General features: G+C 45.3%; 1 long non-coding RNA gene across 1 annotated transcript in view; it reads right to left on the reverse strand.

Annotated features, from left to right (window-relative positions):
• The window catches only part of LOC142740784 (uncharacterized), a 33,607-nt gene extending 12,187 nt beyond the window's left edge, over positions 1–21,420 (reverse strand). Inside the window, exons 1-2 of the long non-coding RNA XR_012880881.1 lie at positions 21,342–21,420; positions 20,951–21,050 (exon numbers count right to left, since the gene is read on the reverse strand). This is a non-coding gene — a long non-coding RNA (uncharacterized LOC142740784). The remainder of the gene's footprint in view (positions 1–20,950; positions 21,051–21,341) is intronic.
• Positions 21,421–27,011: the final 5,591 nt, after the last annotated feature.

Below are 27,011 nucleotides of genomic sequence, written 5' to 3' on the forward strand. Positions count from 1 at the left end.
CACCCTAAGAAGCCGACAAATTGGAGGTGCATCCCGTGATGCATTCCCCACCACCACTTTTTACGACCTACTTCAAGGACTCCCCCCCGCCAAAGCGAAACAGGCCTTGACCACCTCACGCCTGCGAGCTCCTCCACACTCCCACCGCTCGCTCAATTCCATCGGTCAAAGCCAGACTCCACATATCCATCCCCACCTCATTGAGGTGCACACCGTCCTCTCTCCAGTAGCTGCCTGTCCCAGCCTCCAGATCCCAGTGGCGCACCGCAACCCCACCATTACGCGTCACGAAGCTCGATATGGCCCTATTAGCCTTAATGCGAGCCTTGTTAATTTTTCCCACAGAACGGGCCATCCGCCAGTTCTTCCTAGGGACCATCTCAGACCACACCGTCACCAATTTAGGATAAGTTGCCCATAAGCAGAGCAAATCATGCTTGACGTCCCGTACCAACTCCCGGAAAGGGCGTATACCCAAATCGTTGCCTCCCACATGCAACACCAGTACCTCCGGCGCCCTGTCAAGCAGTACAAAATTGTGAAACTCGGGCAATACCCTGTTCCATGTCATTCCCCGTATACCCATCCACCTCACAACCGCCGCGTCCCGCGGAATCCTGAGCTGTCGACCGTCCGGCCGTACATCCGCGCGAAGGGCACCCCAGTACACAAAAGAATGTCCCATAATCCACACCATGCATGAGTCACGGCCTGCAAAACAAATGAAGAACATACACGCACCACCTCTTGCTGCCGCGTACCATTAATACTCAGGCGGAAACGCACGCACCCGGAACATGCTATACATCAATATATCACAACATGTTCAAGCGCACATAAGAATGGAAACGCGCCGACTCCCAACGCCCTATCCGCTGCACGCCTGCATCATCTAAACCCCATCTCACCGCTCTGCCTGCACCCCGCTAGCCACCAGACACTTTCTGAAAACCGAAATAAACTGATACCGCGACAGAAACGAGCCATCCTCGTGCCGCAGCAACGGCCAGTCTGAGAGATCTAAACCCGCCAAGTACTCCTTGACACACAACACTGGACAAACCGGATTCTTTGGGACCGCCAGCAAAACCACTCGACGTCCTGCCCCTCCTTGGTCCGTTTTGGACCTTCGCAACACTATCTCCACCCTGTCTTCATACAAATCGACATTATCCTGCAACAAGCCCCCCGCTCTCACCGAACTGGGGGAAACCAATTCCCCTACCCGAAAAGCTCCAAAAAAGGCTAACGCAAAAGCCAACCGGAAAAGCTTGCTCTCATACTCTGAACGACACACCTGCCGCACCACCACCTCCAGGGAACACAACAATTGAAATGACACGGGACGCCTCTTATCCCTCACCACTACACCCCGTCTCAGCCCTTTCAATGCCTGGCCCACCAAAAACCGCTTCGTGATATCTGCCAACCCCCGTAACTTACAACCGAAAGCAATGGCCGCCACGAAGCGATTAACCTTAGCGACCGTGCAACCCCGGGCGAACGCATCCCCCAACCAAAACAGCAAGGCCACCATCCTATCATCATCCGAGCACACATCTCCCAAAGATCTCACCCACTCCTCCATTGCCTCCATCCAGCCGCATACGACGACCACGTCGCACTGGCCAGTGAACGTTTAATCAATGCACCTGCCGCCTGGATACCAGCTCCCACAGATGACTGGGACAGTCCACCCCTGTTAACTCCGCGTCCGGGACCAGCTGCCGGAAACGATCCCACTGCGAGCGAGAAAGCGCGTCAGCAATACAATTCTCTACCCCGCCACCACCCATGCATTTAAACTCAAACAGGAAAGCACCAACTGACGCAACAAGCGAACCACTGGAGGGGACGACGCCGAAGTATTATTTATAGCCATCACCACCCCCAAATTGTCGCAATGAAAACGCACTTTTTTGTCCCGGAACCTGTCTCCCCAAATGGTGACCGCCACCACGATGGTAAACAGTTCGAGTAGGGCCAAGTTACGCGTCAGTCCCGCCTCCACCCATGCAACCGGCCATTTTCCCGCGCACCATTGACCTTTAAAGAACGCCCCGAACCCCACCGCCCCAGACGCGTCAGTGAACAATTCCAAATCGAAGCTATCTAACGCCCGGGACATCCAAAGAGAGCGCCCATTATACTGTGCCAGAAAATGGAGCCAGACCTGTAAATCTTCCCTGTGCTCTGCAGCCAGACGAATGAAATGATGGGGTTCCAGAACCCCCGCCGTCGCCGCTGCCAACCGCCGACAAAAAACCCTGCCCATCGGCATGATGCGGCAGGCAAAATTCAACTTCCCCAATAAGGACTGCAATTCACGTAGCGTAATTTTCCTAATCCGACACGCTCGCTCCACTACCAACCGCAAATCCCCCAACTTATCCTCCGGCAATCTGCACTCCATTGCTACGGAGTCGATAGTAATTCCCAAAAAACAAATGGTCGTCACCGGACCCTCAGTTTTTTCCACAGCCAAGGGTACACCGAACTCCCTTGACACCCAATTTACCGTCTCCAACAAATTTGCGCAAACCCCCGAACACGACGGGCCAACGCACAAGAAATCGTCGAGATAGTGAATAACTGATTCCACCCCCGCGACCTCCCTGACTACCCATTCCAAAAAAGAACTAAACACCTCAAAGTACGCGCACGACAACGAACAACCCATGGGAAGGCATCGATCAATGTAATAATCCCCTTCCCAATAACATCCCAACAACCTCTGGCTGTCCGGATGAACCGGCAACAAACGAAACGCCGCTTGAATATCAGTTTTTGCCATCAGAGCCCCTCTTCCGTAACCACGTACCAACGCTACCGCCGCATCAAACGACGTGTAGACCACAGAACAGAGATCCTGGTCAATGCCATCGTTAACCGACGCCCCCTTCGGGAAGGACAAATGCTGAATAAGCCGGAATTTGTTACCTTCTCGTTTTGGAACCACCCCTAACGGTGACACCACCAAACCTGGAACTGGGATCGTGCTAAAGGGGCCCGCCATTCTGCCCAGATCAATCTCCTTCCGGATTTTTTCCGAGACTACCCCCGCATGCTGATATGCCGACTTAAGGTTGCGCTGCGTGAAAGGGACCTCATGCAAAGGGGGCGGAATAATGAAACCGTAACCAAAACCTAAACTAATCAACCGCGCCCCCTCCTTATTGGGGTACCTACTTAGAAAGGGGGCCATCTTTATGAGTTTCACCGGAGTCTCCCCCATAACCAGATGCACCGCTGGCTCCCCCTTGTCGTTTACCCTTCTTAAAACATTTAGACGCTCCATGTGACTGCCCGCTGCAATGTGAACACGCATGCTTGAATTTACACGTCGCTCCAAATTTGCACTGCCCCTCATTGAACTGCCAACACGTCCCAAATTTTGAACCTGAGGCCTGACTACCCCCGCCGGAAGTTCCTGCTGCATTCCCGCTCCCGGGAAAGGACTGCCCCTGCTTATAAAGTGCCGTCACTTTCAACCATAAGGCTATGTCCTTATGGTCCCACCGTATATTCGGCCGCACCGCTTTCCTCTGCCGAAACTGCTCATCGTAACGAAGCCAGGCCTGGCCCCCATAAACCCGATGCGCCTCCCCCACCGCATCCAAATAACAAAACAAGCCGGAACAATTATCTGGCGCCTTTTCCCCAATAACGCTCGCCAAAATTGCAAAAGCCTGCATCCAATTGACGAACGTTTTTGGAATCAACCTGTACCGTCTCTTTTCTTCCTCATCCTTTTTTGTTTCATCCCGCTTCACCTTATCTAAATTAAACTTCTCCAGCGGAAGCAAGGAAAAAATCTCCACATACTCGTCCTTCCAAATCCTTTCCTTTACCTCCTGCTTTAAATGCGCCCCTAACGGGCCCTCATAACAAACATAAAACCTCCCCGCGCGCACGATCATCAAGACGCACCCTATCAACCTCCTTTGGCGAGTCTGTTTGAACCGCCGCCGCCACTGCCACCGCTGCCCCGGCATTCAACCCCCCACCGTTTTGACGAACCGGAGCGCTTCCAACACTGCCCCCCCACACCGCGGCCGGCGCCACACCTGACGATTCTTGGGAAGGGGAACCACCTAGCCGCCCCACTAACACTTTTAAACATCCCACTAACTCCGCCAAACTATCCCCCGCACCCGCCTGTAGCAACGGGACCCCCGACTCCGCCGCGACGCCCACCGCCTCGACACCCTCTACACCGATACCCGACATCAATAAAGCTGGAAATGGTAACGTAGGTGTCAACTCACCAGGCTGCCCAGGGGCTGTGAACCCGTCAGCCGGACCCCCATGTCCACGTGGAGAGGCCCGCCGCTCACCGTCCTCCAATGCTCCGGACTCCCTCTGGCGCTGTCCGCATTGGCAATGTGTGCACGGGGAATTCCGATTTTCGTCTGAGTAAAGGGGGGGTGACATCGCATCATCCAATTGGCCGAGGTCCAGTTCATGCCTCATCCGTCCCGCTGAACCAGCTCCGAGCTGTTCCGTCCCTGGCACTCCAACCACCGACCTCATCCTGCGACCTCTGGTCGTTTCCACCTCGACGACACCATGAGCCGACCCTCTGGCTGGCACATCACCATGCAGGGTCGCCGTTGCCCTTCCGCCACGTGCTGAAGAAGGAGAGGATGTGACCGGAAGTGAAGGCCGCGTCCTCCTCGCCGCTGCCGCCGGGCGCTGCCGCGTTTTGGGATTCCTCCCAGGACCAGACGAAAGAGCAGCGGCAGGCCGCCCTGGGGTCTGGCCTGCAGGGTCCACTGATGGGCTCCTCTTGCGCCGCCGCGCCCGCGGGATGTCTTCAGGACTCAGCCTTGCGGGCGGGCGCGAGCGCCTCGTGCTGCGCGTCACGCCGGGAGTGCCAGCCCTGGCCTGAGTCATGGGGGAAACGGGCTCTCCTCTTCTCCTGCCCGACCCCCTGGTACGCCGGTCCTGTACCTCGGCCTGCTCCAGCAGCCCCGCGACCACCGGCATGACAGAGCGCTCCCCGCTTGCTCCAGCCGACTCTGCTCGCTCCTGGACCGGAGCGCCCGATTGTCCCTGCAGCAGCGTCGCTACTCGTGCTCCGAGCCATCCAGGACCCTGAGAGGCTGCTGCGGCCCGCAACAGCTCCATAGCCTCCTCATCAGACGCAGCAGGGGTAACAAACATGTTCCTGCTTCTGTGTCCTGGCGAAGAGAGGGAGAGCACAAACAGGAAACAGGTACATCCCCTTCAATCCCCACCCCTTCTCACTCAAGCCCTCCTGCTGTCCCCCCCCCCCCTTTCCTCTCATAGGCCAGCCAACTCTGTGTCCCTCCCATCTATTTTAGTCATGGAGGCCTTCCCTTATTCCTTTTTTCTTCTTTCAGTACGGCCTCTTCTCTACTGAAAGTAACAGCCTAATGGGAAACCTGAAAAACCACCTGAGACCATTATCAGTCCACGACCAATTTTAATAGTAGGCACTATGCATCCGACATGTTTGGCATTGCACATAGTAATCTTAGGCTTGTGTGTAGCTGCTCGACCATGGGAACCCATTTCATGAAGCTCCCGGAACATAGTTCTTGTGCTGTTGTCACTTCCTGAGGCAGTTTGGAACTCTGTAGTAAGTGATGCAACAGAGGATAGGTGATTTTAACACGCCACATGATTCAGCACTCGAGTTTGTGTGATCTACCACTTCCTGGCTGAGCTGTTGATACGCCACAAACTGACATGTGGCAAAGGTGGCATCCTATGGCTTCAGCACAATTAGCAATGTTTGTTTATGGAGATAGCATGACTGTTTGCTTGAGGCTAAAATATCTGAACTGATTATTTTAATTGGTATCAACATACTTTTAGCCATATAGTATATGTATCCTATCTATCTATCTATCTATCTATCTATCTATCTATCTATCTATCTATCTATCTACAGGCAGAGGCAAAGGGGCTGAGTCCAGCGCTGAAGAGGGTAAAAAGGAAACTAGTTCCAAGTTTACTAGGTATTCAATTAAAAAGGTCCAATAGGTTGGAGTCCTGGTGTGCAGACGGGAGTAAGTGACGATCCAGTCCTGGAGCCTACGCGTTTCAGACGTTAAGCACGTCCTTAATCATGGCTGTTTAAAGTTTAGATGCTAGGGCCCTGGTTTTTATATGCATGAGTTCCGGTTTGTGCAGCTGGTTGGACTTAATTGCGTGTCAGCTTACGATTAGTCATTGGAACGCACGCCAAAGCGTTTAGAAGTTCTACATGTATAACTGCTATGAAATAGAACATTATTGTAGACTACACTTATGGAAGAATGAGGAGCAAAGCCTGGAGAAAAAGAAACAGTGTGTTTTTGACTGCAGGTTTTTTAATGCGATCAAGAAGTGTTGGGACATCGCTCCTGTGTGTTGCGTAGCGTTAACTCATTTGTTTACATACTAGGTCTTGTGTGTATTATTGGCTAGCCGGATGATCCAATAGGAAGCAAGGGCACCTGACGGGCCTCCTGGAATCAGCTGATGCTCCAGGTCCACTCTTGTTCAAGGTAAGTAGGTATATCGTGGTATCTACAATAATACATATTAAAATTTTTTGGTTTTACAAAGAGTGTATATGAGAAGTGAGCTTTAGATTAGATTTTCACTATGGAGCAACGTGGTATATAAATGTAGATAGAAGACGACATGTAGTTATAACGGGCGACGTCTTATTGAGAAATTGCATTATATTTTCTCAGGATTGTTCATACAGGCGGTTTATTTGGTTTGCGTGTTTTCTGTGCATATTTGTCTGTGGAGAAAACCTCCATTCTTATTGCGTTGCTGTGGGCAGGCATGAACTAGTGTAAACTAAGGATGAATAATGTTTGTAAGTCTATGCAGAGTGTGCTACAATTAAATGTCCGAGGCTGGGAAAAATGTGTATTGAACGGATTAAGTATATGTGATGTTCTAGTTTGTGCATAGTACAAGTAGTCTTGTAGTCAACTAATGATGGAACTATGGATATGTTGAAGTTAATTTGAATTGAAAGATGAGTCAATTAGGGGAGGGCCCTTGGTATCTATGCGCTGGATCGAAGTATAGGTGTAGAGTGCAGGGAGTGTGGGGAAAAAAATGACGAAAATTAAGAAAATAAGGTGAATGTGAGTGAGTGGCTAAAAAAAGTCGTAATATTGTGTCGATTGCATAACAAAAAGCACATGTTATGTATGCAAAAAATATTAGTTGACTTTAGGAACAGACGGAGAGAGATCATTGGCTTGAGACTATTGCTCATAAAGCATTAATTACTGTACGAATAATGGGATGTGTCCTTTGGAATACAGACTAAAGTTTAATACTGGAACATAAGTTCTTTCTTGAGGTTGAGTCCCTGTGGGAACCTTGTTTTTAGTCTGTATATCCAAAAAGCCTCTCGCAGATGAGTTTTGTGTTTTAAGTCGCCTCCTCTTTTGGGGAGATGGATTTTTTCTATGGCGAAACATCGGAACAATTTTACTGATCGATTATGGTGATGGATGAAATGTTTGGAGGCACTAGAAATGTTTAAGATGTTTGCATTTCTTATATAGCTGAGGTGTTCAAGGATCCTAATTTTAAATTTACGGTTCGTGCAGCCTATGTATTTTAGTTGGCATTCTATGCATTCGATGATGTAAATGACAGATTCAGAATTGCAATTGATGTAATTTTGGATAGTATAAGTGTCTAATTGTGTAGAGTCACTGAAAGTTTTTGTAGGGTAAGCATATTGGCATACCTTACAGGGGTGCTGTCCACATTTGTAGAACCCTTTGGTTTCCAACCACGTTGATTTGGTCTCATGTGATGTAAATAGAGATGGTGATAGTGTGCTGCCTATTGATGGAGCTTTTCTTGCTATTATTCTACACCCTTCCTTCAGGATGGACCTCAAGTCGACGTCCTCCATGAGAACAGGTAAGTACCTATCTACTAGATGTTTTATTTCCTCAAACTGGTTACTTTGCTGTAGAACCAAGGTTGGTTGGTTGGACTCTGGTTTGGTCGTTTTGTGCTGTTCTAAAAGAAGGGTTCTTGGTTTTTTAGTAATAATGTCTCGGGCTCTATTGAGGGACCACTGTGGATAGCCTCTATTTCTCAATCTGGTTGTAATACTTTCTTGCTCTATATTAAACTGGTTAGTTGATGTGCAGTTTCTTTTGGCACGATGAAGTTCTCCTACTGGAATGGCTTTAATTGTGTGTCTAGAATGATTACTTGTAGCATGCAAAATGGAGTTGGCTGAAGTGGGTTTCCGGTACGTTTGAGTTGTAATAATTTGACCTATTTTTCCCTCTAGTTCTAGGTCTAAAAAGACTATTGACGTTTTATTGTGGTTGTAGGTAAACTTGAGATTGTAGGGGTTCTGGTTAAGATAGTCGACGAAGTTTGGAATATAATCAATGGGTCCCTTCCATATTAGCAGGAGGTCGTCGATATAACGTCCATACCACTCAATGTTTGTGCCATGAGGGTTGTTGCTAGAAAAAATTTATGATTCCTCCCACCACGCCATTACCAGGTTTGCAATTGATGGGGAGAATTTGGCTCCCATAGAGACGCCTTTCAGTTGGAGAAAAATTTTTCCATCAAATTGGAAGAAATTGTGCTTCATTAGGAACATCAGTACATTTAGGATATAGGTTTGAAAATTTCTATCGTAAGTACTGTGTATCTGGAGGTGACTTTCTAAGGCAGTGTAGGCTACATGATGAGGGATTGATGTGTAGAGTGAGACAACATCGCAGGTTAGCCAGGTATAATCCTCGTTCCACACTTTGTCTTTTAAAGAGATGAGGACATTTTTGGTATCTTTTAGAAAACCTGGAGTTTGCTGAGCCAGAGGTTGTAACAAGGTGTCGAGCCATTCGGATAATTTTTCTAATATGGATCCTATCCCCGAGACTATGGGTCTCATTGGTGGGGGATTAATTAGTTTATGGGTTTTAGGTAAAGCGTGAATTATGGGAGTAATAGGTTGTTCAACATATAGATAATTAAATTGTTTCTGATTGATGAAACCCCCTTGGAGACCTTCGTTCAGTAAACTTTTCATTAAGAATTTTATTTTCACTGTTGGATTTGAGTCAAGTTTTTTGTAACTGTTTTCATCAGATAGCATGTCGAGTATTGATTTTTGATAATCCGATTTGTTCATGATGGCAATTCCTCCGCCTTTATCTGCCATTTTTATCGTAAGTTCTTTGTTGTCCTTCAAGGTCTTCATTGCTTTTTTTAGGCGGTTGGGCATGTTGGGTTTTGGATGGTTAGTTTTAAGTCTATCTGCTATACTTTGTAATTCTTGTTCAATGATAAATTGGAATCGGTCCATGGATTCTGTTCGTGCATTCACGGGATAGAATTTGGAGTTGGAAGTTATAAAATTTGAAGCCATCATGACAGTTTGGTCCGGTCTTTCCGGTTGCAGACTTTCTAAACATGCTAAGGTTCTGAGTTCTTGAAAAGAGAATTCGGACGTGAGTTGATGTTTATGGTTTTGGGAATCCCTGTTGGATTGGCTTGTAAAAGTTGTGGTGGTATTCAAGTCTTCTGTTGTGATGGAATCCTTGAGGAAGTATTTTTTAACGGTTAAATTGCGAATAAATTTGTTTATATCTAGCAATGTATTGAACAGATTGAAGTTGTTGTTGGGGGCGAAATTGAGGCCCAGGGTGAGGACTTCTTCTTGGTCTGCCGAGAGAGGAAAGGATGATAGATTCGTTATGTTGGAATTTAATAGTGCTGGAACTTTCGCGACCGGAGGTGACGGGTTTGTTCTTGATAGGGTCGATTTGTGCTTCCTCCCGCCCCTCCTACCTCGTTTTTTGACGTTTGTGCGATGGCTTCTTGTCTGTGGTAAGGACGAGAAGAAGTTCCAACATGTTCTTCTTCTGATAGGCCTTCTGCAGAGTCGGGTTCCGTGGAACTGAAGCTTACCCTACTCGGTATGTCTCTGTATCGCTTGTATTGTTGGTTGCGTTGTTTTAGAATGGGTCTAGGTCTGGAAAAGTTACGTTCCTTTCGATTCCAGTTATATACTTCGTTGTTCATATAGTCTCGTGTGTCCCGCTGAAACTTTGATTTCTTTGTTTCAGCTATGGAAAGATCTAGTTTGTCGATGTAAGAAGACGTACGTATATCCAGCTGTGAAAAGGAAGGTAAGCTTGAGTAGACATCCAGTTCTTTTTTGATGTCCATTATTTTAATTTCCAGTTCTTTTAGTTTTTGTTCTTCTTGTCTCGTGATGAGGTTCATTAGCTTGATGGAACAGTCAGATAGAGTTTGGTTCCATTCTGTATGAAAGTCTTCAGTGTATATAAAGGAGGGCATTTTCCTCAAACGTAACCCCCAACGTAGGCCTATCAGAAGAAGAACATGTTGGAACTTCTTCTCGTCCTTAATTTCGCCCCCAACAACAACTTCAATCTGTTCAATACATTGCTAGATATAAACAAATTTATTCGCAATTTAACCGTTAAAAAATACTTCCTCAAGGATTCCATCACAACAGAAGACTTGAATACCACCACAACTTTTACAAGCCAATCCAACAGGGATTCCCAAAACCATAAACATCAACTCACGTCCGAATTCTCTTTTCAAGAACTCAGAACCTTAGCATGTTTAGAAAGTCTGCAACCGGAAAGACCGGACCAAACTGTCATGATGGCTTCAAATTTTATAACTTCCAACTCCAAATTCTATCCCGTGAATGCACGAACAGAATCCATGGACCGATTCCAATTTATCATTGAACAAGAATTACAAAGTATAGCAGATAGACTTAAAACTAACCATCCAAAACCCAACATGCCCAACCGCCTAAAAAAAGCAATGAAGACCTTGAAGGACAACAAAGAACTTACGATAAAAATGGCAGATAAAGGCGGAGGAATTGCCATCATGAACAAATCGGATTATCAAAAATCAATACTCGACATGCTATCTGATGAAAACACTTACAAAAAACTTGACTCAAATCCAACAGTGAAAATAAAATTCTTAATGAAAAGTTTACTGAACGAAGGTCTCCAAGGGGGTTTCATCAATCAGAAACAATTTAATTATCTATATGTTGAACAACCTATTACTCCCATAATTCACGCTTTACCTAAAACCCATAAACTAATTAATCCCCCACCAATGAGACCCATAGTCTCGGGGATAGGATCCATATTAGAAAAATTATCCGAATGGCTCGACACCTTGTTACAACCTCTGGCTCAGCAAACTCCAGGTTTTCTAAAAGATACCAAAAATGTCCTCATCTCTTTAAAAGACAAAGTGTGGAACGAGGATTATACCTGGCTAACCTGCGATGTTGTCTCACTCTACACATCAATCCCTCATCATGTAGCCTACACTGCCTTAGAAAGTCACCTCCAGATACACAGTACTTACGATAGAAATTTTCAAACCTATATCCTAAATGTACTGATGTTCCTAATGAAGCACAATTTCTTCCAATTTGATGGAAAAATTTTTCTCCAACTGAAAGGCGTCTCTATGGGAGCCAAATTCTCCCCATCAATTGCAAACCTGGTAATGGCGTGGTGGGAGGAATCATAAATTTTTTCTAGCAACAACCCTCATGGCACAAACATTGAGTGGTATGGACGTTATATCGACGACCTCCTGCTAATATGGAAGGGACCCATTGATTATATTCCAAACTTCGTCGACTATCTTAACCAGAACCCCTACAATCTCAAGTTTACCTACAACCACAATAAAACGTCAATAGTCTTTTTAGACCTAGAACTAGAGGGAAAAATAGGTCAAATTATTACAACTCAAACGTACCGGAAACCCACTTCAGCCAACTCCATTTTGCATGCTACAAGTAATCATTCTAGACACACAATTAAAGCCATTCCAGTAGGAGAACTTCATCGTGCCAAAAGAAACTGCACATCAACTAACCAGTTTAATATAGAGCAAGAAAGTATTACAACCAGATTGAGAAATAGAGGCTATCCACAGTGGTCCCTCAATAGAGCCCGAGACATTATTACTAAAAAACCAAGAACCCTTCTTTTAGAACAGCACAAAACGACCAAACCAGAGTCCAACCAACCAACCTTGGTTCTACAGCAAAGTAACCAGTTTGAGGAAATAAAACATCTAGTAGATAGGTACTTACCTGTTCTCATGGAGGACGTCGACTTGAGGTCCATCCTGAAGGAAGGGTGTAGAATAATAGCAAGAAAAGCTCCATCAATAGGCAGCACACTATCACCATCTCTATTTACATCACATGAGACCAAATCAACGTGGTTGGAAACCAAAGGGTTCTACAAATGTGGACAGCACCCCTGTAAGGTATGCCAATATGCTTACCCTACAAAAACTTTCAGTGACTCTACACAATTAGACACTTATACTATCCAAAATTACATCAATTGCAATTCTGAATCTGTCATTTACATCATCGAATGCATAGAATGCCAACTAAAATACATAGGCTGCACGAACCGTAAATTTAAAATTAGGATCCTTGAACACCTCAGCTATATAAGAAATGCAAACATCTTAAACATTTCTAGTGCCTCCAAACATTTCATCCATCACCATAATCGATCAGTAAAATTGTTCCGATGTTTCGCCATAGAAAAAATCCATCTCCCCAAAAGAGGAGGCGACTTAAAACACAAAACTCATCTGCGAGAGGCTTTTTGGATATACAGACTAAAAACAAGGTTCCCACAGGGACTCAACCTCAAGAAAGAACTTATGTTCCAGTATTAAACTTTAGTCTGTATTCCAAAGGACACATCCCATTATTCGTACAGTAATTAATGCTTTATGAGCAATAGTCTCAAGCCAATGATCTCTCTCCGTCTGTTCCTAAAGTCAACTAATATTTTTTGCATACATAACATGTGCTTTTTGTTATGCAATCGACACAATATTACGACTTTTTTTAGCCACTCACTCACATTCACCTTATTTTCTTAATTTTCGTCATTTTTTTCCCCACACTCCCTGCACTCTACACCTATACTTCGATCCAGCGCATAGATACCAAGGGCCCTCCCCTAATTGACTCATCTTTCAATTCAAATTAACTTCAACATATCCATAGTTCCATCATTAGTTGACTACAAGACTACTTGTACTATGCACAAACTAGAACATCACATATACTTAATCCGTTCAATACACATTTTTCCCAGCCTCGGACATTTAATTGTAGCACACTCTGCATAGACTTACAAACATTATTCATCCTTAGTTTACACTAGTTCATGCCTGCCCACAGCAACGCAATAAGAATGGAGGTTTTCTCCACAGACAAATATGCACAGAAAACACGCAAACCAAATAAACCGCCTGTATGAACAATCCTGAGAAAATATAATGCAATTTCTCAATAAGACGTCGCCCGTTATAACTACATGTCGTCTTCTATCTACATTTATATACCACGTTGCTCCATAGTGAAAATCTAATCTAAAGCTCACTTCTCATATACACTCTTTGTAAAACCAAAAAATTTTAATATGTATTATTGTAGATACCACGATATACCTACTTACCTTGAACAAGAGTGGACCTGGAGCATCAGCTGATTCCAGGAGGCCCGTCAGGTGCCCTTGCTTCCTATTGGATCATCCGGCTAGCCAATAATACACACAAGACCTAGTATGTAAACAAATGAGTTAACGCTACGCAACACACAGGAGCGATGTCCCAACACTTCTTGATCGCATTAAAAAACCTGCAGTCAAAAACACACTGTTTCTTTTTCTCCAGGCTTTGCTCCTCATTCTTCCATAAGTGTAGTCTACAATAATGTTCTATTTCATAGCAGTTATACATGTAGAACTTCTAAACGCTTTGGCCTGCGTTCCAATGACTAATCGTAAGCTGACACGCAATTAAGTCCAACCAGCTGCACAAACCGGAACTCATGCATATAAAAACCAGGGCCCTAGCATCTAAACTTTAAACAGCCATGATTAAGGACGTGCTTAACGTCTGAAACGCGTAGGCTCCAGGACTGGATCGTCACTTACTCCCGTCTGCACACCAGGACTCCAACCTATTGGACCTTTTTAATTGAATACCTAGTAAACTTGGAACTAGTTTCCTTTTTACCCTCTTCAGCGCTGGACTCAGCCCCTTTGCCTCTGCCTGTCTATACCCATCGTGTGCCGACACGAGAGCCCGTGCGATGACCGCGACACATACAGCAAGTGTCAGGTGAGCTGGAGGACTTCTTCTATATACCTTCTATCTATCTATCTATCTATCTATCTATCTATCTATCTATCTATCTATCTATCTATCTATCTATCTATCTATCTATCTATCTATCGGCGTAGCTAAAGGCTCATGGGCCCCGATGCAAAGGTTCTTCTTGGGCCCCACTCCCCCAAACTTCTCATGGCTGATGACCCGCAGTTTTCAGCTGCATTGCTGGGTCTCCTAAGTGATCCAACAATGCAGCACTAGCAGCCAGGAGCGTCACTAAGGACTTAAAACATCAGGGGGAATAGCCCCAAAACATATGCACCCCCCCCCACAAAAAAAATGTGTGTGTATGAATATATATATATATATATATATATATATATACATATATATATAAGACAGCATATCTATAGCACTACGACCCTATAGCTATGGATAGGATTATATACAGCGGCTTATCAGACAGTAGCACACATTATAGGATTAGATACAATGGCTCAACAGACAGTATCACACATGATAGGATTAGATATAGGGCCCAGCAGACAGTATCACACATTATAGGATTAGATATAGGGCCCAGCTCGCTGACATTGCATCTCCAGCGCTGGACCCAGAAAAGGTAAGTATAAGAATTATTTTCCTTTTTGATGTGTTACTAATTATTTTTGTGTGTTTGTGTTTTTTTACAAGTTCGGTTGTTGGACTACTTCAGATTCGAAGACTACTTCGATAACTGCGTTTTTTTTTATTCTCAATAAAATGGATAACGAGGGTTGTGTGGAACTTTTATTTCAATAAAATATTTTATCTATGTCTTTGTTTAAACTTTATAACTACCACCTTAGTAATAGATGCTGGCTGATTGACAACACCCATTACTAAGGGGGGGACTTAATGTTAGACATGAAGAGGTTAACACTAATCCCCATTATTACCCTGGTACCCAGCGCCACCAGGAAGAGCCGGGTACGATCTAGTACCTGACCATCTGTAGCGACAGAGGGGCTCCGGGGCGGCCGCAGGCTGGTATTATTAGGCTGGGAAAGGCCAAAAACTGTGACCCTTCCCACCCTGGTAACACTAGCCTGCTGCTGCTATGTTGTATCTGGCTGGTTATAAAAATGGGGGAACCCCACATCGTGCTGTCCAATTATTTATTTAAAAAAATGATGTGGGGTCTTCCCCATTTTTCATAACCAGCCAGATACAACACAGCAGCAGCAGGCTAGCATTACCAGGTTGGGAAGGGCCACTGTTTTTGGCCTTTCCCAGCCTAATAATACCAGCCTGCGGCCGCCCTAGTGCACAACCATCACTACAGATAGTCGGGTACCGGATCGTACCCGGCTCTTCCTGGCACCGCTGGTGGCGGTAGGTAACGGGGTAATAATGGGGGTTAGTGTTAGCCTTTTCACCGGCTAACACTAAGCCCCGCCTTAGTAATGGACGCTGTCAACCTGTCAGCTGCCATTAAAGTAAAAAAAAAATACAAAGACATAGTAAAAATATATTTATTGAAATAAAACACCCCCACACAACCCTCATTAACCATTTTATTAAGGGATAAGCTGTCGTTTTTAATAATAACATTTTGGTGTACATGCAATGTTTTGATAACATTTTATTTAATTTTTTGTGGGAGATTAGGTGACCAAAAAATAGAGATTCTGGCGTTTACAATATATATTTTTTAAGGCGTTCACCGTGCGGGTTAAATAATGATACATGTATAGTTCAGACTTTTTACGTACGCGGCGATACCAAATATGTTTATTTCTTTATTTTTTTACTATGCTCTAGGGTGAAAATGGGAAAAGGTTTTTTTTTTTACTTTTCATTTTTTTTTTTACATAAAAAAAAACTTTATTTAACTAATTTTTACTTTTTTTATTAGTCCCCCTAGGGGACTTCAACCAGCGATCTAACCAGCGATCACTTGCACAATATACTGCAATACGTGTCAAAAGCGCCTGTAGTTTAAAAATAACTTTACAAAAACACTAGTGTTTTTAAGGGTATGTGCACGCACAAAATAAAAAATGTCTCAAAATACGGAGCCGTTTTTTATTCAAAGTCGCGCTTTCTCGTTTTTCACTGCGTTTTTAACAGACGTTTTTGGAGCTGTTTTTCTATAGAGTCTATGAAAAATGGACCCAAAAACAGCTGAAGAAGTGGCATGCACTTCTTTTTTGTGGCCGTATTTTTCTGTGGCCATTTTTCAAAACGGCCACGTAAAATACGCCACGCCGGCACAGAACGCCATTATCCCAATGGGCAGATGTTTGGAGGCGCTCTGCTTCCGATTTTTCTGCCATTTTTAGCACAGTGTGAACAAGGCCTATGTTTTGGTAAGGCTGTTATCACATTATGTCCTGCCTGTCCATTTATCATATGCGGCGGAAAAGCTCCTGGCGAATACATTAATTAAATGGACACAAAAAACATGCAGTATAATTTTTTTTTTTTTTACGCCACTACATAAAATTGCACATTCCCATCCGAACTGAGGCTTTTTTAACCTCCATCAGGTGTATGGGACTGTTTACCATACGTTCTGGGCGCTTTCCCGGTGAATACATTACACGGATGGGCAGGATGTAATGTGAAATTACCTTTAGGCCTTATTTACACGAGCGTGTTAAACGTCTGTGTGACGGCCGTTGAAATATCGGCCGCCCCACGGACCTTTTCACTGTGGCCGTTCACACAGCCGTTGATTCAACGGACCGTGTGAAGGGTCCGTGAGAAAATAGGACATGTCCTTATTTTTCACGCTTTACGCATCCCTCCATAGACTCATCTATGGGAAATGCGAGACATCGCATCCCGCGCGCCTAGCGCGGATGCACCTCGGGCGTGAAAAACTGCCGCTTTTCACGTCCGAGGTGCGCAACGCTCGTGTAAATAAGGCCTTAGGCTGATTTCACACGGGGAGGAAACGGTGCGTAAAAGTACGCAGCGTGTCCGCCATGTGCGCCGCAGGGAATTTGGGGTGAAAAACCGCACCAAACTATGTGGCAGTTTCTCGCCTGGAATGTCTGCTGCGGAAAACTGCAGCACTTAGACAGCCTGCTCGCACGCCGGCCTCCTGGGATGACCTCTCATCCCAGGAGACCGCTGCAGCACCGGTCACATGGGATGAAGCGTCATCCCAGGAGGCCGGCCCTTTGACATCATCCAGGCCGGCCTGCTGGGATGACGTTTCATCCATGTGACCGCCGCTACAGCCTGTGATTGGCTGCAGCGGAGGTCACATGAGATGAAGCCACATCCCAGGAGGATAAAAGACAGATTCCTAGGTAAGTATAATATATTGTTTGTTTTCTGAGTGCCGTTTTTTGCGGCAGGATCGCTGTGAATCCGCCGCAAAAAAACGTTGCAACTGCTATTTGTTGCGGAATTAACCTCCCATTGAATACAATGGGGAAAACCCGAAACAAATAAGGTGCGTTTACGCAAATACAATGGTCAGTTTTTTACGCTCAGTATTTATGCAGCGTGTGGATGAGATTTGTTTTATCTCATCCACTTTGCTGCTACTGTATTTGTTGCAGATTTTCTGCAATGAATTCGGTTGCGGAAAATCCGCAGTATTTACGCAACGTGTGAACTGGCCCTTACTCCGTTTGCACAAAGGCTATCTTTCGTATAACAGGAAAAACTATTAAAACGGCTGTCCACGTGGGCAATGTTGGTACTTTTTATTACTTCTTATTGAACTCACACTGTAAAGGCCGTAAAAAAAAAAGTTAATAGCCAAAATCGCTTTTTTTTGTCCACATTAGCTCTAAAAAAAAGTTTAATAAAAAATTATCAAAAAGTTGCAAAATATTGTGCCAATAAAAGCTACAGCTCGTCCCGCAAAAAATAAGCCCTCACACCGCTTAGACAAAAATATAAAAAAAGTTATGTCTCTCAGAATGTGGTGAAATGTGTTTTGGTTTTTTTAACAAATAGATTTCTTCTATCAATTTGGTATCACCGTAATCGTATTGAGCCGCAGAATAACGTTAAGTTGTTGTTTTTACTGCACGATGAAAGCCGTGAAATCGAAACCCAAAAAACTATGGAGGAATGACAGTTTTTTTCTAATTTCAGCCCACAAAGATTTTTTTTCAGTTTCCCAGTACATTATATGGTACATTAAATGGTGCCAATAGAAACTACAACTCATGCCGCAAAAAATAACCACCTCCCTATTGACGGAAAAATAAAAAAAATGTGTGGCTCTAGGAAGGAGGGTAGTGGAAAACGTAAATGAAAAAGCAAAAAATGTCTCAGTCCTGAAAGGGTTAAAATAAGAAAGCAGCCCATACTTATCTCTCTATTCCAAGATGTTCCTGCGTTGGGGGCTCCCGTCACCACTGTTCTCAGTTTGTATACAGAGCGGCTGCAGTGGTGACATCATGTCGACAGTACATCACCGCTGCAGCTGCTCTGTATACAAACAGTGAACAGAGGTGACGGGAGCCCCCAGCAGGAACGTTTGGGAGGAGAAAGGTAAGCATAAGTTATTTTTTATTTTAACTTCTCCTCTACTGCTTCAACAGAATTTTTTTTTAAAAAGGCAACAAATGGTAAATGTGCACTATGGAGCAACTGAACAATGTGCCCATCTGTCATTTATTAACAGTGTCGTACAGTGCCACCTTGGTGCCCATTTTCCACTTATTTCCCCTTTAGTGTCCTTATGTTCAGTTCCCCCTTGATGCATATTTGCCATTTACTGCCCCTTTAGTACTCTCTGTCACAGAAGAACAATAAATGGCAAATGGGCATTGAAGGGGCACTTAACAGGACACTAAAGGGGCAATAAGTGGTAAATGGGCACCAAGGTGGCACTGAATCCTCTGTGTATGTTGGAGGAAAGGAGAAGAGGAAAGTGTGTGATCTATTAATATTGAACTTTTATTAATATACATTAAAATTGACAATTGAGCTAAAAATCTAATGGTGCAATTAAGTTTGTGCGAGTGACCCCCAAACTCACATACTCGTTGGCCATATGACCAGTGTAGGAATTTGTGCTTCCTTTTCTTGATGTAAAGTTCTTCACAAATGAACATGGCATAACCGAGACTGATCTGTATCGTAAAAATACAGCTACAAATAGCCTCCTAGATGCCACCAGTGCTCACTCTGTAAACACCATCAAAGGGATTCCAAAAGGGGAATTTCTGCATCTTAGACTAAATTGTTCCACCTTCCAGCTATTTAAAACGAGGGCAGCAGAATTAAAGAACAGACTGTCAGTGAGGAATTATTCTAAAAAAAATCATTAAAAAGGCATACAATTGGGCGCTGAGGACGGAACGTCAGACATTATTAACCCCAAAGGTGAAAGTCGATAGGGGACGAGAACAACCACATTTTATCACGGATTTCCATGAAAATTGGGATGAAATTAACAACATCCTCAAGTGGCAGTGGAAAATTCTGCTCAGTGACCCAATACTTAGGAACATCTTAGGAAATAGAGTATCCTTAGGATATAGGAAGGGTAAGACAACTTTGAATATGCTAATACGGAGCCATTTCTCAAGAGAGAACAGAACCAAGGCAACTCTGAATCCTGGTTTCTACCCCTGCAAAATGTGCAGGGCCTGCAGAATTCTGGTAAAAAGACAGTTCATAGACGCCTATGGAATCATCCATCACATCAGAGACCACATCAAATGTACCACACCTGGGGTGGTTTACTGTCTTTGCCCGTGTGGTCTCAAATATATTGGCAAAACAGTGAGAGAACTACGTATCCATATCAGAGAACACATTAATTCCATAATTAATTATGATAAAAATCTAAGTGAATGCCAGTCAAAAAATAAACCATTCTGCCCGACCCCAATAGCCAGACATTTCAAAATTAAGCACAATTTGAACTGGACTACTCTCAAAGGCTGGGCTATATGTCAAATACGCCTGCCCATTAGAAGGGGAGATTTAGACTTGGCACTCCTTAAAAAAGAGTGAGTGGATTTTCAATTTTAATACAGTCAATCCATTTGGACACAATGAGAACTTTGGGTTTAGCTGTTTTCTTTAACAATAGGTATTGAGGTGAAAATGCCAACTTCACCCCAACTTTCCTATAGATAATTCATATTTATATATAGATTCCAACTTTATATATAATTTCTCCCCGCTCTATATCATAATTCTGTCTCCTCATTAATTTATCTTCTTTTTTGTATACATCTTGTCATGTAATTTTTCTAATTTTGGAAAACATTCATTCATTACTGACCATTTACTTAGCCATGGGTATCTACAACTTAATATTCCTTCATCTAATTTGGTCATCCACTATTTCAATATGACCTTTGTATCAATTCTTATCCCAGGCCTAAGATTGGCTGTCCTGACTGTCAATCAATTCTTGCCCTATTTATAGGGCAGTTTTATGGCGGTCCCCCACCCCTAGAAGAAGCCAGAATGCTGGCGAATTGCGCATCGGGTGCTTAGCACTTTTTATAAATACATGGTGCAATACATGGCCCTAGCTGCACAGCAGAAATTCAATCGGTCACCAGCCTAATATTACTCTATAATCGGAACAACTGACAGCTGTCAGTCGTCCCACTAGCACAACAGTGCAGCTCGTAACACACCCTGCTGTGTCTCATACTAGCAGCTGGGTGTGATCTGTTACTTACCTGCTGCATCGACTGCTGATCGCCGTTGGATAATCCATCGCACGGTCTCCCCCACATTGCTGCTCCGTCCACCTGCGGGAGTAAAGCACGTTTCTTACCTTGCAGGGATAACTCTGTCTTGCAAGGATATCCCGCTCACTTAGCGCTCAATGTCTTGCCGCCCCGCTTCCAGGCACAGCGCACATGCTGGGTCCCGCACTGTCGGGAACAGAGTCTGACGTTTAGATGACTCACTGACAGCGCTGCCCTAGCTGACAGCTGGGTGCCGTTGCACTGTATCAGCCACAGCTTTCTACCACGCTGCTGCTCCGGCACCCAGGAGCACCATCGTGATAGAGTAGTTGGCTGGTACACATTCACACCGTGCTGCTTGCTAACCGCACGGCAGCACACTTATATATAAATGTAAAAATTAAACTTTATAGTGAGACAGCCTGACAGCACAATTGAACGTCTACTATATGTGATACAATTCACATGCTTACTGACCATCCTTGGGGGGTCCCTCATGGCTACTTGTAATGAAGGTAGTTTAAACTTATTCACACTGTGCTGCTTGCCAAGCCTTGGCAGCACAGAACTTCATGTGATTTCCATTGTGACCTAAGCAGGCAGCACAAATTCTAATGTGAATTCACAGCAGCACAAATTCCTACACTGGTCATATGGTCAACGAGTATGTGAGTTTGAGGGTCACTCGCACATACTCAATTGCACCATTGGATTTTTAGCTCAATTGTCAATTTTAATGTATATTAATAAAAGTTAAATATTAATAGATCACACACTTTCCTCTTCTCCTTTCCTCCAACATATATTATACCCAGGTGGTGTACACCAATGTGATCTATCCTCTATACCACTGTGTGATAGGTGTGTACTCCACATAATACTCACTGAATCCTCTGCCCATTTGCCATTTTTAGACCCCCATCAGTGCCCCCATACAACCAAAGCCCACAGTCTGACTGACCTGTTGGGCTTCTTACAGTGCACTGCGCCCGCTAATGCTGCTGGAGCGGAGCCCTGGGGAAATAGCCAGACCAGGAATGCATGGTAAGATAGTCTCCTCCCTGTCTTGCGTCCTGAGTGATGTCATCCGGGGGAGCGGTAGTCGCGGTGCGGGGAAGCCGGTAGTGAGGTCAGTGAGTGACACCTGACCCGCTGGCGCCCCGAACAGTAGCCGCAGAGCGGGAGAAAATCACCCGCTGGCGCGCCCTTACAGCATGGCGGACGGCACCCTGTGCGACCGCACGTGCCGCACGTAGCTAAGGCCAGCCATTATCAAACTGATTGATCTGTTTATTACCAAAAAAATATCCCTATCAAAGGTTTACATAGCCTTAAATTTTGGGCGACATACAAAAGAGAAGTGAAGCTGTGTATTCATAATGGATGTATGTGGCTACATACGTATTTTCCTGTACATATTGCTTTGTCTTGATAATGAAGCACTTACCCGCATCTGTGCCATTATGATGTCATCGTGGACAGAATTCTGTTCTAATACAAAATCAGTCAGAGAGGAAAAAATAAACTGTACTGGAGTGACAGGCAATATCTTCCAAAAAATGGAGGAAAATGTATCCAACTATGTGGCAAACTCGAGTTTGTTCACAAGATAAAAGAACACCTGTCGGGTTGTCATGACAAGCTATTTTTTTTTTGACAGTGACTGGTCATACAACGTCACTTTATCTCCATCAACCCCTATATCAGAGATGTACGTGCCAAGCAACGTGGTACACGATAACAGGTTCCTGCCAGAGTAGAATCCGCTATGTGCACAAAACAATTAATCGCTTAATGTATATATAAAAGGGCAGTGTCCAAAACCATTTATAGGAATAGTAAAGGTTCAATAGTCCCCAAAATAATGTCAGTATTTGTAGAAGAATGGTCGAGTGTACTAAGTCCAATAAAAACCCAACCAAAACTGTAACAAAGCACATGGTATATTGATAAGGAACAGCTCGATTATTAGGGTATATTCACAAGCAGTTTCAAAAACGTCTCAAAATACGGAGCTGTTTTCAAGAGAAAACAGCTCCTGACTTTCAGCCATTTTTTCTGCCACTCACGATTTTCGCTGCGTTTTTCGTGGTGTTTCTTACGTCCGTTTTTGGAGCTTTATTCAATAGAGTCTATGGAAAAGTGTCCTTTTTCGCGGCCGTTATTTTACGCGTAGAAACGCTGTGAAAAACGCTTCATCGGCACAGAACGCAGTTTTCCCTATGAAATCAATGGCCAGATGTTTGGAGGCGTTCTGCTTCCAATTTTTTTGGCCATTTTCCGGGCGTTTAAGGCCCGAAAAACGGCCGAAAATAGGCATTGTGAACATACCCTTAGAGATCCTGACAAAAAAAAAAATATCATGCCCATATCACGGTACAGAATTAGGAATGTAACAGCTGTATGTGGCAGGAAATAGTCATAAGAAAAAGGAAATACTGTAATGGCAGGAAGGAGGTGAAGGGAAAGTGAGCCCTAATCTACCCAGCGCCCTGTCCCTGCCTACTTGCAACGACCCGCCCTAGGCGACAGGGTACAACTGGGCGGCGGTCCCTACGCTGTCTAAGTGCACGGGAGAACAAACAGGGAACACGCAAGGGAAGGGGCAGTAGCCACGGAACGCCGCGAGGAAACGGAGCGGTGAACGAGTAGTCAGGACCAGGATGAAGTGGAGTATACCAAAGTGAGCACGGAGAAGGAAGCAAGCCAGGGGCAAAGCAAAGCAGGTTAAGCGGAACTGCAGCAAGGCACAAGCACGGCAGAAGCAGGCTGGAGAAAGCAGCAGTGAGGCCAGGAATCCAGAAGAATTACAAGCACTGAGGAAGAGAGCACGGCAGGAAATAAAGGACAGGGGGCGGAGCTAACTCCGACTGACCAGGCCGCGATAGGCTCTCCCACTCCTGAGCCTGCCACCCTGGTTGGTGGGAGATGGTGTCAGTCGAACAGGTCTGGCCTCAGGTGTGGATTGATTAATCCCAGGAGTATACCTAGACGTAGTACCTGGCAGATCCCTAACAGTACTCCCCCTTTTATGAGGGGCCACCGGACCCTTACTAAGAGGACCCGGTTTAGTAGGGAAGAGAAGGTGGAACCTCCTGATCAATACCCCAGCGTGAACATCACGGGCAGGTACCCAAGTCCTCTCCTCCGGCCCATATCCTCTCCAATGGACCAGGTACTGGAGGGAGCCCTGGACCATCCTACTGTCCATAATCTTGGCCACCTCGAATTCCACCCCCTCAGGGGTGAGAACGGGAACAGGAGGTTTCCTCGAGGGGGACCAGGACGGGGAGCAGCGTTTAAGGAGGGAGGCATGGAAGACATCATGTATGCGAAAGGATGGGGGCAGCTCCAGACGGAAGGATACAGGGTTGAGGACTTCAATGATCTTATAAGGTCCAATAAATCGGGGAGCAAACTTCCTGGACGGGACCTTAAGGCGCAAGTTCCTGGATGACAACCAGACCAAATCCCCGACGACAAACCGGGGGTTAGCAGAACGTCTACTATCCGCCTGAATCTTTTGTGCGCTCTGGGACACCTCTAGGTTCTTCTGAACCTGGGCCCAGACAGTGCACAGTTCCCGATGAACATCCTCTACCTCAGGATTATTGGAACAACCAGGGGAAACGGAGGAGAACCTTGGGTTAAACCCGAAATTACAGAAAATGGGGAGACCCCTGACGAGTTACTGACCCGGTTATTCAGGGAAAATTCAGCAAGGGGAAGGAATGAGACCCAATCGAATTGACAGTCAGAGATGAAACACCTTAAATATTGTTCCAGGGATTGGTTAGTCCTTTCCGTTTGGCCATTAGTTTCGGGATGGAAGGCGGAGGAGAAGGACAGATCAATCTCCAACTTTTTACAAAAAGCTCTCCAAAATAAGGAAACAAATTGTACCCCTCTGTCAGAAACGATATTGACTGGGGCCCCATGGAGACGCAGGATGTGTTTCACAAACAAAGAAGCTAACGTCTTGGCGTTAGGTAGCTTCTAAAGGGGCACAAAGTGGCACATCTTGCTGAAGCGGTCTACTACCACCCACACCACCGACTTGCCCTGAGATGGAGGCAAATCGGTGATAAAATCCATGGAGATATGGGTCCAAGGTCTCTGGGGAATGGGCAAGGAACGTAGTAGGCCCGCAGGTCGGGACCTAGGGGTTTTGGACCTAGCGCAAACCTCACAAGCGGCGACGTAAGCCCTAACGTCTTTAGGCAACCCAGGCCACCAATAGTTTCTGGTAATGAGGTGTTTGGTGCCCAAGATGCCAGGATGACCAGATAGAGCGGAGTCATGGTTTTCCCTGAGTACCCTTAGCCGGTATTGCAGGGGAACAAACAGTTTGTCCCCAGGGACGTTCCCGGGAGCTGCACCCTGATGAGCCGCGATATCAGAAGCTAAATCAGAATCGGTGGCAGAAACGATTATACCAGGGGGTAAAATACAAGCAGGATCCTTCTCGGAAGGAGGATTGGCCATGAAACTACGTGACAGAGCATCAGCCTTAATATTCTTGGACCCAGCCCTATAGGTAACCAAGAAATTAAATCTGGTAAAGAATAGTGCCCACCGAGCTTGTCTAGGATTAAGCCTCCGGGCCGATTCTAGGAAAACCAGATTCTTGTGATCCGTAAGGACCATTACCTGGTGTCTGGCCCCCTCCAGGAAGTGCCGCCACTCTTCAAAAGCCCATTTAATGGCTAGAAGTTCGCGGTTGCCAATATCATAGTTACTCTCCGTGGGCGAAAACTTGCTAGAAATGTAAGCACAGGGGCGGAGATGGGTGAGGGAGCTGGTACCCTGGGACAAGACGGCCCCCACTCCCACCTCGGATGCGTCAACCTCCACAATAAATGGCTCCTCTTGGTTGGGCTGAATCAGCACGGGGGCCGAGATAAAGCACTTCTTGAGGGTCTCAAAGGCCTGGACGGCCTCAAGGGGCCAATGGAGGACATCAGCACCCTTGCGAGTAAGGTCCGTAAGAGGCTTAGCGACGACCGAGAAGTTGGCAATAAATCTCCTGTAATAGTTGGCGAACCCTAAAAAACACTGTAACGCCTTAAGGGAGGCAGGTTGGACCCATTCCGCCACAGCCTGAACCTTGGCAGGGTCCATGCGGAATTCATGAGGAGTGAGGATTTGCCCTAAAAATGGTATCTCCTGTACCCCAAAGACACATTTTTCAGTCTTAGCAAACAGATTATTCTCCCGAAGGACCTGGAGCACCTTCCTGACATGCTCCAAGTGGGAGGACCAGTCCTTGGAAAACACCAGTATGTCATCAAGGTACACAACAAGAAAATTACCCAGGTAATCTCTCAGGATTTCATTAATACAATTCTGGAAGACAGCAGGGGCATTACACAACCCAAAGGGCATGACCAGGTATTCGAAATGACCCTCGGGTGTGTTGAACGCAGTTTTCCACTCATCCCCCTCTTTGATGCGGATAAGGTTATATGCCCCCCGTAGATCGAACTTAGAAAACCATTGGGCTCCCTGAACCTGATTAAAAAGATCCGGAATCAAAGGAAGTGGGTACTGGTTCCTTACGGTGACCTTATTCAGGTTACGATAATCAATGCACGGCCTAAGACCACCATCCTTCTTCCCCACGAAGAAGAAGCCAGCACCTACGGGAGAAGTCGAGGGGCGAATGAAACCCTTGGCCAGGCATTCTTGGATATACACCCTCATAGCTTCACGTTCAGGACATGAAAGATTAAATATCCTACCCTTAGGAAGCTTGGCACCAGGCACCAAATCGATGGCGCAATCGTAATCTCTATGGGGGGGCAACACCTCGGAGGCCTCCTTAGAAAACACATCGGCGAAGTCCTGAACAAACTCAGGAAGCGTGTTTACCTCCTCCCGGGGAGAAATAGAGTTAACAGAAAGACATGACATAAGACATTCACTACCCCATTTGGTGAGATCCCCAGTATTCCAATCAAACGTGGGATTATGCAACTGCAACCAGGGAAGACCTAATACCAGATCAGACGATAATCCCTGCATCACCAGTACAGAGCACTGCTCCAAATGCATGGAGCCAACCAGGAGTTCAAAAACAGGAGTATGCTGAGTAAAATAACCATTAGCAAGGGGAGTAGAGTCGATACCTACTACAGGGATAGGATA

This window comes from Rhinoderma darwinii, chromosome 1, assembly GCF_050947455.1.
Source record: "Rhinoderma darwinii isolate aRhiDar2 chromosome 1, aRhiDar2.hap1, whole genome shotgun sequence".
Classification (NCBI taxonomy): Eukaryota; Metazoa; Chordata; class Amphibia; order Anura; family Rhinodermatidae; genus Rhinoderma; species Rhinoderma darwinii.